This window comes from Leopardus geoffroyi, chromosome D3, assembly GCF_018350155.1.
Source record: "Leopardus geoffroyi isolate Oge1 chromosome D3, O.geoffroyi_Oge1_pat1.0, whole genome shotgun sequence".
In the NCBI taxonomy this organism is placed as follows: Eukaryota; Metazoa; Chordata; class Mammalia; order Carnivora; family Felidae; genus Leopardus; species Leopardus geoffroyi.
Genome location: NC_059339.1, coordinates 44968041 through 44988105, shown reverse-complemented (window position 1 = coordinate 44988105; position 20065 = coordinate 44968041). Strand labels below are relative to the sequence as shown.

Below are 20065 nucleotides of genomic sequence, written 5' to 3'. Positions count from 1 at the left end.
TCAAAAGAGTAGGATGTTTTGCCTACCCCCAATGCATTTTTGCCCCCTTGAGAATACACAGGAGGAGAGGGAGGGAGGTGGGCTGACTCTGCTTGAAGGGAGTAAGGAAGGTTTCCCGCAGAGGACCTTTGCAGCGGGCTTTGGGGATTGAATGAAAACCAGGTTTTTAGTTTTTGTATTTATTGAGATATATTGACTTAAAACACTGTGTAAGTTTAAGTGTACAATGTGCAGATTTGATGCATTGTATTGTAGTATGATTACCATCAGAGTGTTAGCTCACACTTCCATCACCTCACATAATTATCATTTCTTGTTTGTGGTGAGAACATTTATGATCCACTCTCTCAGCAACTTTTAAATATATAATACAGTGTTATTAACTATAATCACCAGAAGATCCCCAGAACTTACTCATCTTACAACTGGAACTTTATACTCTTTGACCAACATCTCCCATTTCCCCCACTCTTTCCCCTGACAACCACCTCTGTACCCTCTGGTTCCACGACTTGGGCTTTTTCATGAGATTCTACATATACGTGAGATCATACAGTACAATAAAACCTTGGATTGCAAGTAACTTGTTCTGCGAGCGTTCCTCAAGACAGGCAAACATTTCTAATAAATTTTAACTTGATAAATGAGCAAAGTCTTACAACATGAGTAGTACTTGATGCTGAATGTCACATGATCACAAGTGAGCCAATGGTTCTTGAAATTCGCTTTGATATACAAGTGCTTTGGATCGCAAGCATGTTTCCAGAATGAATTATGCTCACCAATTATGAATTATTTTACTGTTTTTGCCTTTCTCCGTCTGATTTGATCTCACTTAGCATAAAGAAGGTGTGGTATATATACACACAATGGAGTATTATTCAGCCATGAGAAAGAAGGAAATCCTGCCACTGGAGACAACATGGATGGGCCTGGAGGGCATTATGTTAAAACCCATTTTTTAAATTGAGGTAAAATTCACAGGCTGGCTTGAATGGAAAGATGTAAGGGCATTACAAATGACAAGCGAACGCCCTGGAAGTGGGTGGGGGTGCCAGGAAAGACAACCCACAGGAGGAAGGAAGAGCTGTGTTTCTGAACAAGAAGGAGTCCTCCACAGGGTCTCCCATGTGTATGGGGTCTGAGAGATAGATAAGTGGACCAGGTAATGTGGACATGAAGTGGAGAGAGACAGAAAAGCAAACAGCTGGCAGGAGGCTAATAAGTTCCCCATAGATAAGACAAGGATTTAAGTTGTTACCAAGCTTTTGTTTTTTACAGTGTTGTAATAAATATTCCTGAACACTCCATCTCATATATTTATGAACATATCTGTAAGAGAAATGCTCAGAGGTAAAGGGCCTGGGTCAAAGGCCACAAGAGGTAAAATCTCAATGCATAGAACCAAATGCTCTCCATACATTCTTGCCAACACAGCGTACTACCGAATGTTTTCATCTCTGCCAATCTGATAATGGAAGAATAGCGTTACTTTTTTCTTTTAATGTTTATTTATTTATTTTGGGAGAGAGAGAGAGCATGCGTGTGGGAGTAGGGGAGGGGCAGAGAGAGAGAGGGAGAGAAAGAATCCCAAGCAGGTTCTGTGCTGACAGCAAACTTGGGGCTCGATCCCACAAACCATGAGATCATGCATGACCTGAGCCAAAAACAAGAGTCAGGCGCTTAACCGACTGAGCCACCCAGGTGCCCCAAGAGTTGCATTACTTTTTAGTTTAAATTTGCATTTCTCTGTTTATGAATGAAGTTGAGCGTCTTTTCATAGCATTAGAAGCCAGTTTTAGTTTGTTTTTTGGTGAAATATTTTAGAGCTTTCATCCATTTTATATTTTATTATTTGTACAGTGATTTGTGTAAATTATTCACACTGTCTTTAATCAGTGATATGAGCTGCATGCACATGCGTTTACCAGCTCATTATTTTTTATTCATTTATGATTATTATTACACAAGACACACTTCTAAAAATTGTTGTACAGTAAAAATTGCCAAAATTACCAAAATTATATTTTCTCAGTTTTCTTTTTGTGATACACAGAAAGCTTCTACTACTCAAAAGTTTTTTTTTTTTTTTAAGTATATTCTATTTTTTCTCCCAGTAACTTTTTTTGGTTTTTTTTTCCCTTCTAAATTTTGGATCCATGTACAGTTTAACTGTAATAATGTGGGAAGTCAGAATCCAAGCATGTATTTTTTTTCCCAGAGGCTTATACGTCTCAGTATGTTATTAAATAAGACATCTTTTCCCTATTGAGTTGCTAACTTTTATCATATACTGAATCCCCATATATCATAGATTTATTTCTGGGTCTTTTATTGTTACATAGATCTATCTATTTGCTCATGTACCAATGCCATGAGGTATTCGTTGATAGCACATTACAATGTACTATGACATCTGGTAGAGCTAGTCTTACTCGATAATTGTCACATCCCACTCCACTTCAACTCTGGCTGCTTTTAAGATCTCTTTGTCTAGAACATTCCGTAGTTTCTTTGTGATGTGTATTGATATGAATTTCTTTCTTTCTTTCTTTCTTTCTTTCTTTCTTTCTTTCTTTCTTTCTTTCTTTAAATGTTAACCTATTTTTGAGAGAGAGAGTGAGAGAGTGTGAGCAGGGGAAAGGCAGAGAGCGAGGAAGACATAGAATCTGAAGCAGGCTCTAGGCTCCAAACTGTCAGCACAGAGCCAGATGTGGGGTTCAAACCCACTAACAGGGAGATCATGACCTGAGCTGAAGTTGGACACCTAACCGACTGAGCCCCCCAGGCGCCCCGGTGTAAATTTCTTTTCATTCAGATTTAAGATTCAATATTACTCCTTCACCAATCCATAACCCCATTCTCTTCTCTCCAGCTGACACACCATTTACTCTCTTGAGAGAGACTTTCTTTGAGAAGAGAGAACTTCTCTATCTTTGGTGTCTCTTATTCTCTCATATTTTCTTTTTTAGCTTCTTTGCACTACAATTCCAAATAGTTTATTCTTACTATCTTCAGTTTTCTAATTCTTCTACTGTGTCTAATCTAATGCCATACCCGATTGATTTTTTTTACTGTATTTTTCTGTTGCTCTATCTTTCATTTCTAGAAGTTCTATTTGGTTTTCCAACCCACCATGTCATGTTTTATTGTTTCCTATTCCTTGCAGATAAATGGAAGCTTCTCTTCCATTTATTTAAATAAAATTGGCATAACTGTTTATGCTCTGTGTTTAAAGAGCCAAAGTTGTGTGAATCACCTCTTCTGTCTCTTTTTTTGTGCTGGCATTAACTAATGGTGCCTTGCTTTCTAGTGTGTTTACTAGTCTTCAACTGCAATGCTTACTGCCTATGAAAAATCATTTGTACAAAATCCCCGAGGCCTAGGATGAAAGCATCTGCTCCCAGAGATGATTAGCGTTTGCTTCCGCCCTGTGCTTGGAAGCACTATGGTTTGGTATCACTTTAAACCAAATTCATAGCTTGAAGATTCTTGGGCCACTCCAGTGATATGCCTTTGGGTGGTAAATAAGTGCGAATGCTGGCCAATGGCTTAATAGTGACATCTAACAGAGACATGTGTTTTTTGTCGTTGTGGTGGTTGTTTTCTTTTCCTTACTTTGTTTAGTGGACAGGCAACTCTCCCTAAGGTCCCTGAGGTAGAGGCAAGGGGAACAGGTTTATCTCTGGTTCAACTTTGGGAGTCCCAGCTAATGTGGGGCAAGAGTCTGTTATGAGACCTTTCCTCTGACCTTGGGTGCATCCTGGCCTTTGAGTTCTGTCTTTTTCATCCTGAGGCTCCATTAAAAATCAGAGCCAACTCAATTTAACCTGATCAACAAAGTCACTGATGTCAGATGCTGATCATTCAGTAGGTTCTTGTTATTTGTCATCTTTCCAATGCTTTAAAAAAAAAAGTTTATTTATTTTGAGAGAGAGAGAGAGCAGGAGGGACAGAGAGAGAGGGAGACAGAATCCCAAGCAGGCTTCTCACTGTCAGTGCAGAGCCTGACATGAGACTCTAATTCGCAAACCTCAAGATCTTGACCTGAGCTGAAACCAAGAGTCAGATGCTTAACCAACTCAGCCACCTAGGTGCCCCAACTTTTCAATACTTTTAAGAACAATTTTATTTAATATTTTATTCATTTTTTCATTTTTTTTTCAGTGGAAGGGTTAATCTAAATAACCGAGCCCACTATTACCAGAAATGGAATTATGCCTGTTGATTTTTCTTATAAGCTTTAAAAACAGTTTTTCTAGTTTTTAAAATCCTATATATTTATTTGCTACACATTTATAGATTTTTTTTAGAGAGTTGAGGCTTTTGCTTAAAGTCTTCTTGTTTAAGAATATGGTATACCTTTCAATTTCTTCAAATCTTGTTTCTTTTTTCTTAATGTTTATTTATTTATTTTGAGACAGAGAGAGTGAGAGAGAGAGAGCAAGCATGAGCAGGGGACGGGAGAGAGAGACAGAAGGAGAGAGAGAGAGAATCCTAAGCAGGCTCCATACTCAGCAAAGAGCCTGACATGGGGTTTTATCTCAGGAACCATGAAATCATCACCTGAGCCAAAATCAAAAGTCAGATGTTTAACTGACTGAGTCACCCGGGTGCCCCCAAGTCTTTTGCTTCTTAACAGCGTTTTAAAGATGTCACCTTCTACAGAGCTTATATGTTTTTGTTAAATTTTCAGTTTTTGTTTAAATTTATACCTACATGCTTTCTTTCTCTTATATAAATGTGAATATTGAATGTAGAAATTTTCCTCAGAGTTCTGCTCTATTTTATAGGTTCTGATATATGCTAACTTAATTATTTTTATTTCATTATTTAAACCCATCCCTGATAGTAGTATTGTACACGAAAGAGTATTTTAGCATTTCCAAGTGGAAGGATTTTTTTCTCCCCTAATTTTATTATTAATTTCTAAATTAATTGCTTTGTGATCAGAGAAGGTTTCTATGCTTATTCTAAATTTTGTAATTCATTGAAGTTTTCTTTGTGCCCCTGTTTATACAGTCAACTTTTTGACTATTCCAAGAGTACTTGGAAAAGTATATTCTCATAGTATAGAAAGCTGTGTGTATCAATTAAATTTACTTTATTAATTGCATTTTTTGTTGATTTGCACTAAAAGGCATAACAAAAGGGAACTAAAGTCTCTTACATGAAACTTAACATTTTATCAGTTTCGTATACCCAAAATATTTGTCTTCTGCTTTCTGTCTTGAAAGTGGTTTGGTTGGGTATAAAATTCTTTGGTCATATGTTGTGGACGTTGTTTCAATGTCTTTTAGCTCTTCTGAGTGTTGCTATGGTGAAACCTAAGGCCAGCCTGAGTTATTTCAAGTCTCTTTATAGGTGACTAGGTCTTGCAATGAATAAGTTCAAAGGATTCCTATGTATCCTTACAATCCAAAAATGTTTCTAGGATTTGACTTGATGTTGATGGTTTTGCATTAATTTTTCCTGCAATGGAGTAACCCCTTTCAATCTGAATAGTCCAGTCTTATATATGAAAGGGTTAACATTTTATATATTAAAACATTAGTCCTGTTGCACACTTTCTGTTTTCTTTTTCAGGTCTATTTTATCTACTGTTTGCTTTCCTGCTAATCCTTAACAAACCTTTGTTCATTTCCATTTTGTTCCTTTCCTCCCTCCCATCCTGTGAATACCTGGCATGCGTCCAGCAGAATCTACCTCCCTTCTGTGGCCACCATTGTAGTTTTTATTTCTCAGTCACCTTTTTCTGCCAGTTCTTGTCTCATCTCCTTTTCTCTTGCTCAATATTTCCTGAACTGTTGTCTATCTGGGCTCTGGGTTTTTGTTTTGTTTTGTTTTGTTTTGTTTTGAGCTCCTGTTTCTTTGAAGATGATTGCTTCACTAAGTTGTTGGTTTTTTTTTTTTTTTCTTTTTAAATTCATGACAGTCTTTTGGGTCCCAAATTTCATCTGTTTTGTGAGAATATTTTTCTACTGAATCTTTTTCAAATCTTCTTCATTTGTTTTTCTCATTTGTTTCAGCCTTTCTCATGTATAGGTACTGTGCTGGTTCCTTTCTGGTTATTCATCTTTAAGTGAGGTGAGGCTTCCTGAATCAGCTATTTGCAAGAAATGTATGTGAGGAGAGAGCCCAGGGCCATATTCTGAGCTAAAAGGAATTCACCTTGAACATGAGGCTGAGATGGTGAGAGACAACTTTTCGTTGTCAACTTGTAGCCTCTCCTCCTGCAGTGATTGGCGGTCACCAGGCTGCACACGAGGAAATCTCCCTACTTCCCCTGACTGGCCAATAGACTAAATAATGAACTTTTTCACTATTAGAATATCTGAGTCATCAAATTGCTTTGTTTTCTGGAACTGTGATCACATAACACTTACCCTTGGGATAATGATCCTCCAAAACAAGGACTACATTTGATCTTCAGGTGCCACCCTCATCATCACTGTCCTTGTAGCTTCAGCCTCCTTCTTCAATCCACTTAAAAGACTAGGACATGGAACATGTGAAAGGTGAAGAAATTTCCAGAATAGTATAACTTCTGTTAAGGGGAAGGTCCTGATAGAATGGCCACCAAATACCTAAAGATTAAATCTTCTATTTGAGATAAGAAGTTACCTATTGTTCTTGAAAAAAGTCTCATCATATTTCAGTTATATCCTCCAGGAAGATAGCCCATCCTAGAAAATAAAGTCACCAGACTCTGCTATAGCTGGGGCTTTGGGGAATAAAAGTAGGGGCACGGGTCAAATGGGATTTCCAGTGCACTATCCCAGCAAGATAGTCAGAAGGAATAAACCAAAGATCATGACTGGGAGAAGACTTAAGTTTTATCAAGCTTTATTATATCTATATACTATATATTTAAGTATTTGCAATATTATCTATTTATTTTTATAGATATGTATGTATGCATTTCCTATTTGTTTTAGTCAGAGATATTCAGAGTTCAGCTCTCCAAATGAAAAAGTTTTTGCTTCCCTGAAACATCAAAGAAGCACCAGGAGAGATTGTGGGAACAGAGTTACTACTAATCCCTGGGCTCCTACAATGTGTTAAGTGTGTTATAGGTAGTTTATACATTGAAATTAATTTATATTTTATTTTTATCTGTGTAAATATTTTTTACTTTATTTTTAATTTAATTTTATTGTTATAACAACACTTACCATGAAATCTACCCTCTTAACAAATTTTTAAGTGTACCGCACATTATTGGTAACTATAAGTACTAATCACCCGGGAAATGTAAATTGAAACCACAGTGTGATATAACCTCACACCTGTCAGCAAAGCTGTTTTCAAAGAAAACATAAGGCAACACGTGTGGAGAAACTGGAAACCCTTGTATGCTGTTGGTGGGAATGCAAACTGGTACATCCACTATGGAAAACAGTATGGAGGCTCCTCAAAAAATTAAGAATAGAACTGCCATATGACCCAGCAATCCCACTTCTGGGTATTTTTCTAGAAGAATTGAATTCAGGATCTTGAGTAATTATTTGCACTCCTGTGTTCATTGCAGTACTATCTGCGAGAGTCAAGGTATGGAAATAACCTACATGTCCGTCGACAGATGAATGGATAAAGAAGATGTGGTGTTTACATACAGTGGAATACTATGCAACCTTCAAGAAAGAAGGAAGTTCTGCAATGTGCAACAGCATGGGGGACCTTGAGGGCATTATGCTAAGTGAAATAAGCCTGCGTGATTCCTCCTACTCATTCTTTATCACAACCCTGCACAGCATTATGAATAGCTAACATTTTGCAGATGGAGTACTCAAAGCTCAGAATGGGTAAGAAATGTGCCAGCCAGAGCCATCCAGCAAGCAAGGACGGAAGCTGGGATTCAAATAGATTCTGAAAGCCCCTTCTATACTATGCTCGCAAGGGGTTCAGGTGCCCCTGGTGCTCCAGAGGACAGGAGAGTGGGCGGAGCCTAGGATGCTGCAGGGGGTCAGGCCTGGTCCTGAGAAAGGGCCAAGGGTCCAGGGGGAGACTTGCCCAGGGAACGCAGGGTGCTGGGATCTCTGTACCTCCCTCCTCTAGCCCCCAATTTTGCATCACCACCAGATAGCTGTTTGAAATACTACAGTTCCAATCCCCATGACTCTTTTGGAATTCTTCCACCATCCCCACGGCCTGATAGTCCCTGTATGGGAAATTGTGCTTTAGAGAGATGTCGTGAATATTCAGGAACAGTGATTATAAATCTTTTGGCAAACAGACAGTCCTATAGAAATGTTAAATAACCGTATGTTCCCATTTAACTACATTTATAGCATTTGGATGAAACTGAGACATTTTGCCTCTTATTTAGGACTTATACTATTCGGTATTTGTAAAGAAATCATCAGCCACTTCTTACATAAGGCAGAAGGAAAGTTCTTTTCATCTTCATGCCCTCTGCTCTAGAGGTTTTTGTTTTTGCTTTTGTTTTGTTTTGTTTTATTTGTTTTTGTTTTTGTTTTTCTGTCTGCTCTGAGTGCCCTGTCGTTGGTTGCGTCTGTTACAAACAGTCTCTTAATTTTGTGACTTACACCTATCAAAAGACTTCATCAATTCATTGTCTTTTTGAAGGCATTTATAGGTCATTAAAAAAATCTAAATTCTGTAGAGTTAGCCTTCGTTGTAGATGATAACATTTAACATGACCTCTTTCTACATGGTTCCATCCTGTTGTGCAACAATACCCTCCTCTCACCCCCAAATTAGAGTATGTAGCTCCAAAATCCAATTACCCACATAAACTTGGGACCTGTTATCTGGATAAATGATATCCATAAGTGTTCCAAGAAACTTTAACCTTAATAACTTCTTAATAATTAATAGCTCTAAATTAATCTAAAGAGCCTTTCCCTAGAGTTGCCAAAAAACAATACAATTTAACTACTTTGAGAGCCTTTACTCTGTTCCCATCCCACGCTTCCATGAGAAGTTCCAAAGAGATGCAGAGGAAAGGTGGAGAGTCAGAGGAGAATGAAACGAAGTGAGGGCTGGTGATTACAAACTGTACAATCAACCATCCACTTCCCTGAGCTTGAGTCTGCCTTTTACACTCTTCTTAAAGCTGGAGGTACTTCTGTTTTTTTCTCTCCTCGGTGGAGGGTCCATGAATAGTTTCCTTCTCCTGGAATGCCATTAAATTGCAATCATCTTCCCTCATAAAGTCTTTCTGGAGGCCACCAGATAGACCGTTATCTTTGTCACCTCCTCGCTGATACAATCTGTAAGGGCTCTCTCCTCTCAGAGCCCAAGGCTCACTCCCTGCTGGGTTATATCTGGTAGGCCCCCAGTACAGAGTTTTGGGGGGGTCTGGAGTTCAGTCATGCCTCACCTGGCTCTTCTGCATCTTTAGTAAACTAAGTTAGTACCAACATGTCTTAAAGCAATCAGGTCTTCATTTACACCCTTTAAATGTCGGTAGACAGTTATCATGGCCCTCAGTCCAGAAACATACTAACCCCTTCTGCCTTCTCCCAGAAAATGCACATGAACAGTGTTCATGTTGTTTTGGAAGACCTTAGATGGCACCAAACAGATTCTGATTCCCTTGTCAACAGAAACAGAAAGTGAATTTGTCTTACCCCGTGCACAGAGAAGCTTTTCTTCATAGTAATTTGTAGTGCCGCTGATAAACAATGGGGAGATTGTCAAACAGCAATCATAAAGCATAAATAACATTTAATTTAAGCCGCCTTGTATGCTGCTAAGATGTCTTCTTTAACTTTTGTCTGCAAACTGTTTTCCTACCTCTATTTCTTTTGGCTTTATCTTCTGGTAAAATGCATAAATCTATACTTTGTAGCAAATTTCACTACAGCAAAGTCTGATTCCACTGCAAGTTCTTCAAGGACAGTGATTATAATAGTAATTCCTCTGTGTGTGTGTGTGTGTGTGTGTGTGTGTGTGTGTGTGTGTGTGACAGAGAGAGAGAGAGAGAGAGAGAGAGAGAACATGTCAAATAAGTGAGTGAATGAATACATAAGTGAATAAATGAATAGAAATTGCAAAAGGGAATCATCAGGACATAGGAGATGGTAAAATTTAAAAACAAGGAAGAAAATCTGGTCACATTTCCACATTCACTGCTGATGTTGTATTATGACTGAAACCAATCCTAAAAAGGTGTGATGACATGTGGCAAATTGCTGGTTTTGGAGACGAATGGTCTTTACCTTGAATCCTGGCCCCATGGTCTACTGGCCTCCTAAACCCCTCTGAGCCTCAGTTTTCTCTTCTGTATGAGGCCGTTCAAACAGCCATAATATTCACCTTGCAGGATTTAGGATTCACAATAGATTAATGTCCCAAGGGCTTGCTGCTCTGCCCACCACAGGGAGTGCTTTATAAATGGTGTAATTATCTCTGAATGGCATCCTAGTAAGTGTTGAAGTGAAGAAATTTCATATTTTGGCTAAAGTATGTATTCCACAGATCTATTCTCTCACCTCTCCTACTTCTTACCCATTGTTTTTTAATCCTTTATGTTCATTTTACTGAAGTAATTTCAGTTCTCCTTTCAGCAGAGGATTCAGAGCTTCACAATCCCCAGAGGGGATAAAGGCCATGTTAAGTGATGCCTTTGTTGTATCTTGACCAGCTTCAGAGGGGGGCAGTGGCAGAGACCCGGGCGGTCCAGGAGCCCTGCCCCGCGCTGTATTCGGAGTCCTCTTATATTACCACTGTTCCTGGTTTTTGACGATAAGACTGCACTAGATACGTGAAATAAAGGACAGCGTTCCAACAATCAAAGGATCAACTCTCAACATAAATAAGAAGTACATAAATAATAGTAGGAGACAGGCCAGTGAACATTTTTCAAATTCTAAGGGATATCATTTGAATGGTCTCTCTTCCAGAATTTCTTATCTGAAGTTAAAAAAAGATTCTTGGAATCCTTTCTGCCAATAAAACTTGGAAGTTTTGCAACAACACCAACAGGGCAAGCAACTTAGACGTGAGGCTGCCGTGTTGCCTGTAGATTCGGCCCGGGTCCCACCCTGTTTGTCCCATGGAACCAAATCTGCACAACTAGGATTACCCTGCACACCACCACAACTGACAAGAGGGCCAAGAACAGACAAAGGAGCCGGGAGTAAGTTTGCTTGTGGGAAAGCAGGAAGTGGCGGGGCAGTTTAGCTGAGAGATTTGGAGACTGAGGGCTTAATATGATTAAGAAAATAATGAACCCCCAAATTAACAGCTGTTAGCCAGAGAGACCTCACCATAAAATACTGTTTTTATTGTAGGTTCAATTGTCTAAGCAGGGGTTGGAGATGTCTCTGCAAGACAGGCTACTTGGCATAGTTGGGAGCCCTGGAGCTGCCGTAAGCACAGGGCACGAGGCCCCCGGACGGAGAAATCGCTGAGCCAGGCCCTGTGGTCAGCTGTACAAGAACTGCCTCATTTAAGCCTCAAAAAGCCCCGTGAGTAAAGCACTGTGGCTGTTGTCCCATTTTACAGAAGGGGAAACTGAATGCAGGGATATTAAGTGACCACCAAACTCATACAGGGTTAGGATTCACACTCCAGCATAGGGCCACACTCCTAACCACTGCGCCATCCCGCCTCCTGCAGGGGGACCTTAGCAACTGGGAAAGAGGATGCAGCGCCGTGTTAGGTGAACTTGGATGATAGCTACACATGCCTCGTCCCAGGCCTGAGATACAGGGCTGTCGAAAGTGCATTTTCCGCTCGGGCATGGTGGGTGGAGATGTGGAGATTACAGTATGTTCGTGGGGAAGAGGAGAGAGACTTGGTGAGGGATGGAATGTGGACCAGTAAGGTGTTGCATAGCACACACAGATGTGTCCATGCCCACCCACGCACCAGTTCACAAGAAGCCCCAGGCAAGTTGGTAGGGGTGGTTCTGCCTCTCTTCACACACACCTCTTTTTTCTACACCAATTTCTCCTTGCCCGATTCCTTGCTTAACACATTCTTACCACCCTTTTGCCATCTTCACCCCCTCCCCCCCCCTCCGCCGCCCCACCAAGTCCTGACTGCCCAGTTGGAGCAGATTCCTTTCCATTATCTGCATATCCAAATTTTCAGCTTACTTATCCTATCCTCATGCCCAAAATCCTGGCTGAATTTGTTAAGACTGAAATTAAACCACAACAGAAAAGGAAATTAATGCTGAATAGAAGTAGTACTTTAAAAAAACAAATTCATGAGCTTCAGTGTCATTCTGACTTCTGGAAACTTCTTCCCATGAAACTCATATATCTTCTGAGCTTAACACTCTGGTCGTTATGATCACTTTACATTTTTACCTCTTCCAACTGGGTTTTTGCAACTTGGAGATCGAGTTTGTTGCGTAACAACATTAACAGCTAATAAATTAGGCTCCCCCCCTGCCATTTTCTTGAGCAGGGCTGGCGGAGTCAAGTCCTCACGGAATTTGGGAGGAACTTACTCTGGGTCTGATCCTCCACTTGGGCTATAAGGTCAGGATTCCACGCTGGAGCTGTGCCATTCTTAATGAGGGGGTGGATCCGAGACTCGCCAAGGTGTGAGTCCATATGCCCTTCTCCAAAACTCTTTGAACCGCTGTGACTCAGAATTGTTTAGACTTCAGGGAAGATATGTGCATTTGCTGCACATTACGTAACATCTCCCACAGGGGTCTGAGGCAGCACCCCCTAATCAAACACATTAATGTTTCCATAGCTAAATATATAAATATTCACTTTAAGTGGGATACATGTAAAACATAAATAGTCTGATATTATCACAATATAAACAATATAATATAACAAATAATGTAAACATACATATTTAAAATAATATAGATATAAATATTAAAATAATAAATAATGTAAGTAGAAAACATAAATAATCAATTTGGGTTAGTTCGGACTGTCAAAGTAATTCTAGATGAGGTTGTTGTTGCCAAATGAGTTATCAAAACCCTTTTGGTTTTGAAGTTTTTGGATTTGGGGTTTCACAAAGAAGAGGTTGTAGGCTTGTTAAGGCAAATAGCTGCCGTTTCTGGCGCCCTCGCATGGTCTCCTGGGATCCCGATATGCACCTGCATGGGAGGGAACTGTTCACAGCTCCATGTTACAGATGAGGAAACTTTGAAGTGGAAAGTCTAGGAACATGGCCCGAGGTCTCAGAATTAGAGAGAGGATTCAGACCTGGAGTATCTAAGCCCATGGAAGGCCCATCCTCTTGCTACTACGATGTTCTCCCCAGAAGAAAATAACCAGCTTGACGGATTTCTTCCTTAAGATGACAGCTTTCTTTACCCCACCTGTCTGACAAGCAGGCTCCTGGCTACTTGGCTTTCTCAGCTGTCCTCACTTAGCATTATTACCTCTTAGGACTGTCAGGTTGACGCTGATCGCCTGCTCTTTATGCAGGGCCTCTTTAGATTTCTTACTAAAAATATTTTTAAATAGTTGAGTGCCCCAGACATTCTTGAAGCAGTCATTTCCTTCCCTTCTCCTTTATTAATGGGCTAATTTCCTTCGCCTCCCCAGTGCTGCTCTGAGGCACTTGTGGAAGGCCTGTTTATTGCCTTTGGCTGACACTACCTTTCTCCTTCTCCACTCCCAACTTTATCTTCTCCCTGCCAGCAGAACCAACCTTTGTTCCTTTCCTCCTTTGGGCTTCCCTCTCCTGCTCTACATTTTCCTGGGGGGTAGTCTTCCCCTCCACGGGGGTGGGGGGTGTTCTGAGCACTGGCTCCCCAGCCTGTTAAATTGTGATCACTCCTGCCCTCCTCATTCTGAGAGGTTTTGGGCCATGGCTGTGGTGAAGTCACAGTCTGGGTTGAAAGTGTCCAAGATCTGTGTGAAAAAGCTGATCATATTAAATTTTCTTTTGCATTTCAACTTTTTGCAGGGCACACACTGGGATGCACACCCTTAAACAGGCAGGGCCTGGGCCTTTTCTTATTTGAGACCCAGTGAGGAGCTCCTCACTGCTTTGTGAAGACGCAAGTGTGGTCAGTCAATAACGAGGGGACCCGTAGCTGATTTGGCTTCTGCTCTCTCCCAGCCCTCTCTTAAGGAGCCCCCAGAATTCTTAGGAAAGACCGGCCAAGGGTGGGACAGATATGGTCCATCAGCTCACTGCTGTAATTGAGTGACCACCCCCCACCCCGCAAGCAAGCTTTACTTAACCTTTTTTTCCCCTTCATATTCTCATAGAATATGGGAGTCCTGAGAATATCACTCCAATTCTGACACCAAGTCCAATGTATGTGTGTGTGTGTGTGTGTGTGTGTGTGTGTGTGTGTGTGTTTTCACACCACCAAGCAATCCTCCAACACTAGCCGGGTGACCTTCTATTGAACTCAAATCTGACACTGTCTACCCGGAGGTAGTGTCAGGTCCCTTAGGTTAAGGGTTCAGCCCCATGAGACTGCCCCCCTCCTACTTCAGATGCCAATCCCAAGTCCAGATTGTCACCCACCTGTGCTTCTAACCTGTGGGCTAGAGATCGGAAGGTCCCTCCTCCTGGGGCTCAATTAATTTGCTAGAGCGGCTCACAGAACTCACAGAAACGTTACTTATGTTTATTATAAAAGAATAAACATAAAAGAATATAAAAGTTTATTATAAAAGAATATATGTGAGGACCAGTCGGATGGAGGAGATGCACAGGGCCAGGTGTGGGGAAAGCTTGGGGCTGCGATGCTCTTGGAGCACTGCACTCATTCACCAACCTGGAAGTGTTCCGAACCCTGTCCTTTTCCTGGTTTTTATGGAGGCTTCATTACATAGGCATGATTAGCTAAGTTATTGGCCATTGGTGATTGAACTCACTCTCTAAACTTTCCTCCTCAGAAGTCAGAGAGGGTGGAACTAAAAGTTCCAATCTCTAATTACAAGGTTAGTTCTTCTGGTAACCAGTCCCCATCCTTAGGTTACCCAGGGTTTTTTCAAAAGTCACCTCATTAACATAAAAAAAGACTCTTTCCCACTTCTCATTTAGGAAATCCCAAGGGTTTTAGGAGCTTTGTGCCAGGAATGTGGACAAAGACCAAATATATATTTTAAAGACAAATATATATATATATATATATATATATATTTCGTGGAATATTGAACACTATTCACTTCAAAGCTGATAGAAGCATCAGTTACCATTTGATTATTCATTCTATAGGTAAGGAAATAGGATTGCATATCTCGCCCAGGGCAGGGCCAACCTACAGGTAGGGCTGGGACTAGAATCTAAGGGTAAGGATTCTCAGTTAGTACTCGTGCTAGGGTGACCAATCGGCCTGGTTTTCCAGGGACCTTTTTAGTTTTAGCACCAAAGTTCTGCTTCTCAGAAAACACTTCAGCCCAGCTGGTCACCCTAACCCTCTGGCCTTCCTGAGCCTTGTTGCTTTATTGATCAAAACAGTATGTTTGCTGTCTTCATAGCTTTTTACAGTGGAGAAAAAAACCTTCAGATGCCAATCTGTGTATATAGGTAACATTTTAAGTCACTGAAACCTAAAATTTCACAAAATAAGCATTTTTCAGTTGGCCGGTTTTTTCTTTCTTTCTTTCTTTCTTTTTTTTTTTTTTAATACTTACCTTCCATGTCCTATCTTACTAGATTATTTCAGACCTAATGAGTAATCTGCTACTGGCTGTTCAGAGGGCGGTGATGCATTTTCAAGCTGATTGAGAATGAATTCAGTGCTATTCAACAAAGAAATTTCACAAAGTTCTAACTAACTTTTGAGGAGTAGCTTACAATCTGCCAGACTTTAATTCCTCAGGTTTGAGAAAGTTTGGCCTTCTGGAAAACATTATAAGGAGGCCTTGTTGCACAGCACATTGATGGTGTGGAAGAGTACTATGCAAACTAAAACATGAAATGATGTTATTAATCCAAATATCTTACCACAATGATTGTTTCTTTTGGAAGAGAGTGGATAAATCCAGGATTTCACTTGGCCTGAAATACGCAGGTACTCAAGAAAAGTGATTATTGCTCCCACAGGTTCAATCTATAACAAATGTTTATTGCATGCTTAATATATTTTTGTCACAGTTGGCTACAGAAAAGTCACAGAGAACAAGATTTATTTCTAATCTTTGAGATAGTTATGAGGGCTCTATGGACATAGGGAGAATACTTCCACAAAACTGTGTTTTTGAGGGGCACCTGAGTGGCTCAGTCGGTTGAGCATCTGACTTCAGCTCAGGTCATGATCTTGCAGTTTGTGAGTTAGAGCCCCACATCCAGCTTACTGCTGTCAGCTTGTCAGCACAGAGACTGCTTCAGATCCTCTGTCCCCCTCACTCTCTGCCCCTCCCCCACTTGTGCCCCCCCCCCAAATAAATACATTTTTTTTTAAAAACCTATGCTTTTGAAATTAAAAAGTAAAAATTGGTCTTTCAGCCATCATCCAATATGGCCATGCTGGGTCTGGAGTGACAGAATCCTGTTAAAATTTCTCTATAAACCTTTGGTATAGAGGTCAGAGTGGGTAGCTTATTGTTCACCAAAACATTCTTAATAAACTACTAGCTAAGAATCATTTGTAAATTTTGGGGCCAATTTGGCTTTGAACTATCAATATAAACAGGTTGGTGCCCATGTTACATGCCCCTTACTGAAAGGAGAGAATACCTCTTTGCAAGGCTGAATTTAATTTCCAAGATGAGACAGAACTGTGAACATGGAAAACTGCTGTTAAGGAATGAGGTACATCCAAATTTTGAGGAATTTTGAAAGAATCCTTGTAGGAGAGTTGGATGAGATTCCTCTTTTGGCGACATGAATACCTAGAAGATTAATTAACCTAAGTTATTGTAAAACACCTTGAAAAGATAGGGAAAAGCAGAAAAGATCTACTACTGGAAAGGAAATCGATTAGGCCACAGCTACGCAGGATTGTCAGTGGCCACACACAGAAATCAGCCTCAAAAATGGACTGCATCTCAGACCGTGGAGTCTGAAAAATGCAGCAGACTCCTGCAATGCCGATCTGGAAGAGAAATTCCCCAGGACCAACATTTATGCAGTTGTTCTTAGTTATTTTATTCATTCACATCACCTCTCTCTCTTCCCCGTATTTCTCATCTTCAGAAAACTTTTAGAAGTTGCTGGCTTCTTCTTGGAGTACTGCAAATATAAAATGGTCCTTTGACAAAGCTAATATGTTGAAAATGAACTTTTAAAGAACTCTGAAGAGCATTCATTCTTTCATGAATGGCATTTGTGCTTTTGAGCTCTATTATGGCACCCAAACACTACTATAAAAGAAAATGACCCCCTGGATAGAAGGGTCTGAAGATTCCCTGCTCTTGGAGAGCCATGATTGAGGATCATGGCACCAGGTACTCCAGGAGCAGAACCCATACAACTTGGGGGTTGGTCTGGTCCACCCACTGCCTTTTGGGTTCAAAACTATTTCTTAAAGAGAATGAGATTTTTCATGTTTTAGCTAAAATCTCTAGAAAAACAAAACCCCTGGAAACTGCATATTTTGATTGGCTTGTTTTTATTTTTATTTTTCACTATATGCTGATGTATTAGTTTTTGTTTGTTTTTGGCCAACCCCTGAAAATCAGTAAGTCATTTCAAGAAAATAATAAAACACACCATTGAAAACTTCCTGTGTATCTTTCTGGTCTCTTCTACCACCCAAATATCTAGGTTTGCTATAGTCCCAGAGGAGCCTGGCTTGATTTGCCTTTGCTCTGTAGTTACGTCTGCCTGGAGGCAGTCCCTACTTCTATCTCCAACCTCCTGACTTTTGTATCTCCCAGGTCCCAGCCGACCTGCCATTTTCTCCATGTCCTCGTCCTCACAGTTGGGAAGAATCTATCTGTTGGTGTTGTTCTTATTTGTATTTTTCTAACTTCTAGTAGAATGGAACATTTTCATCACCGCTGGTGATCTTCCTCCTATGATATGTGTTCATGTCCTTTGCCCAATTTACTATTGGAAACTTGTCTACTGTAATAATCATAAATTTATTTTTTATAAAAGATATTGATCTTGTCCTACCATGAAAGTTATGGTTATCCTTGAGTTTTTTTTTTGTTAACCTTTCATTTTTGGTTTACAGTGGTTTTGAAATGCATTAATTTTTATATTGTCGTTTTTTAAATGTGTGGCTTCTGCCTTTTGTGTACTTTCCATTCATTTATATTTTCTTCTAGAATTTTTATGGCTCACTATTTTGAGTTAAATGCTAAATCATCTGGTACTTATTTTGATGTATGGTTTGAAGAACATTTCCTGACAAATGGATAGCCAAATATCCCAACACAATTTATTGAATAAACTATTCTTTCCTCAATGATTTATGATACCAACTTTATTATGCAGTGATCTGCCTTCAGTAAACTCTGTGGAAAGTAAAATTGTCCCTGTTTACAGATGACATGATATCATATATAGAAAGCTCTAAAGATGACATGCGCACACACATATGCACACACACGCACACACACACACATGCCAGCTAGGACAAAAAAATGAATTCAGTAAAGTTGCAGGACACAAAATCAACATATAAAATTGGTTATTTTTCTATATGCTAATAAGAAATATTCTGAAAAAGAATTAGGAAAACAGTCCCGTTTAAAGAAATATCAAAAGGAATAAAATAGGAATAAACTTAACTAAGGAAGTGAAAGTCTTGTACACTGAAAACTACAAAATATCGCTCAAAGAAATTAAAGACATCAACAAATGGAAAGACATCTCATGCTCATGCATTGGAAGACTTAATATTATTAAAATGTCCATTCTACCTAAAACAATCTACAAACTTAATGCAATCCCTGTCAAAATCCCTATGACAATTTTACAGGAATGGAAAAAAGTCATATGGAACTGCAAATAGCCAAATCAATTCTGACAAAGAAGAACAAGGCTAGAGGCATCACACTTCCTGACTTCAAAGTATATTACAAAGGTACAGTAATCAAAACAGTATGGCATGGCATAAAGATAGACATATAGACCAATGGAACAGAATAGAAAGCCCAGAAATAAATCCATAAATCCATTCACAAGAGTGCCAAGAACACACAATGGGGGAAAGGAGAGTCTCTTCAACAAATGGTGCCAGGAAAACTGATACCCACAGGCCAAAGAATGAAGTTGAAGTTGGACACTTATCTTACACTATAAACAAAAATTAACTTAGAGTGGACTAAAGACTTAAACATAAAACCTGAAACTGTAAAGGTCCTGGAAGAAAACACATGGGAAAAAGAAAAATCTTCATAACATTTATCTTGAAAACTTCTTGGGTATGGCACCAAAAGCAAAAATAAACAAATGGGGCTATATCAAACTAAAAAAGTTTCTATACAACAAAGGGAAAAACTAATAGGGTAAAAAGGCAACCTATAGAATGAAAGAAAATATTTTCAAACCATACATCTGATAAGGAGTTAATTTCCAAAATAAGGAACTCCTACAACTCAAGAGTGAAGAAACTAACCCAACTGAAAAACGAGCTAAGGATTTGAATAGACATTTCTCCAAAGACACACAAATGGTCAATAGGTATATAAAAAGATGCCCAACATCACTCATTGTCAGGAAAATGCAAATCAAAACCACAGTAAGATATCACCTCACACCTGTCAGGATGGTTATTATTAAAATAACAAAACGCAGCAAGTGTTGGCAGGGATGTGGAGAAATTGGAACCTTCGTACACTGTTGATGGGAATGCAAAATGGTCTAGCTGCTATGGAAAATAGTGTGGTGGTTTCTCAAAAAATTATAAATAGAACAATCATATGCTCCAGCAATCTCACTTCTGGGCATTTATCCAGGAGAATTGAAATCAGGATCTTTAAGAGATAATAGCACTCCTGTAGTCACTGCAGCACTATTCACAATAACCAAGATATAGAAACAGCCTAAGTGTCCATGGAGAGATGAATGGATTTTTAAAATGTGGTATATACACACCCTGGAATGTTATCAGACTTACAAATATGTGACAACATGAATGAACTTTGAGGACATTATGCTAAGGGAAATAAGCCAGTCACAGAAGGACAAATACTACAGGATTCCATGTGTTATATGAGGTGTCTCAAGTAGTCAAACTCATAGAAGCAAAGAA

At 39.6% G+C, this 20065-nt stretch overlaps 1 long non-coding RNA gene across 1 annotated transcript in view; it reads left to right on the top strand.

The window, feature by feature from the left end:
• LOC123587724 overlaps positions 1 to 20065 on the top strand; it is a 68560-nt gene that overhangs the window by 38162 nt on the left and 10333 nt on the right. The window contains exons 5-6 of the long non-coding RNA XR_006707483.1: positions 7532 to 11107; positions 11262 to 11438. This is a non-coding gene — a long non-coding RNA (uncharacterized LOC123587724). The remainder of the gene's footprint in view (positions 1 to 7531; positions 11108 to 11261; positions 11439 to 20065) is intronic.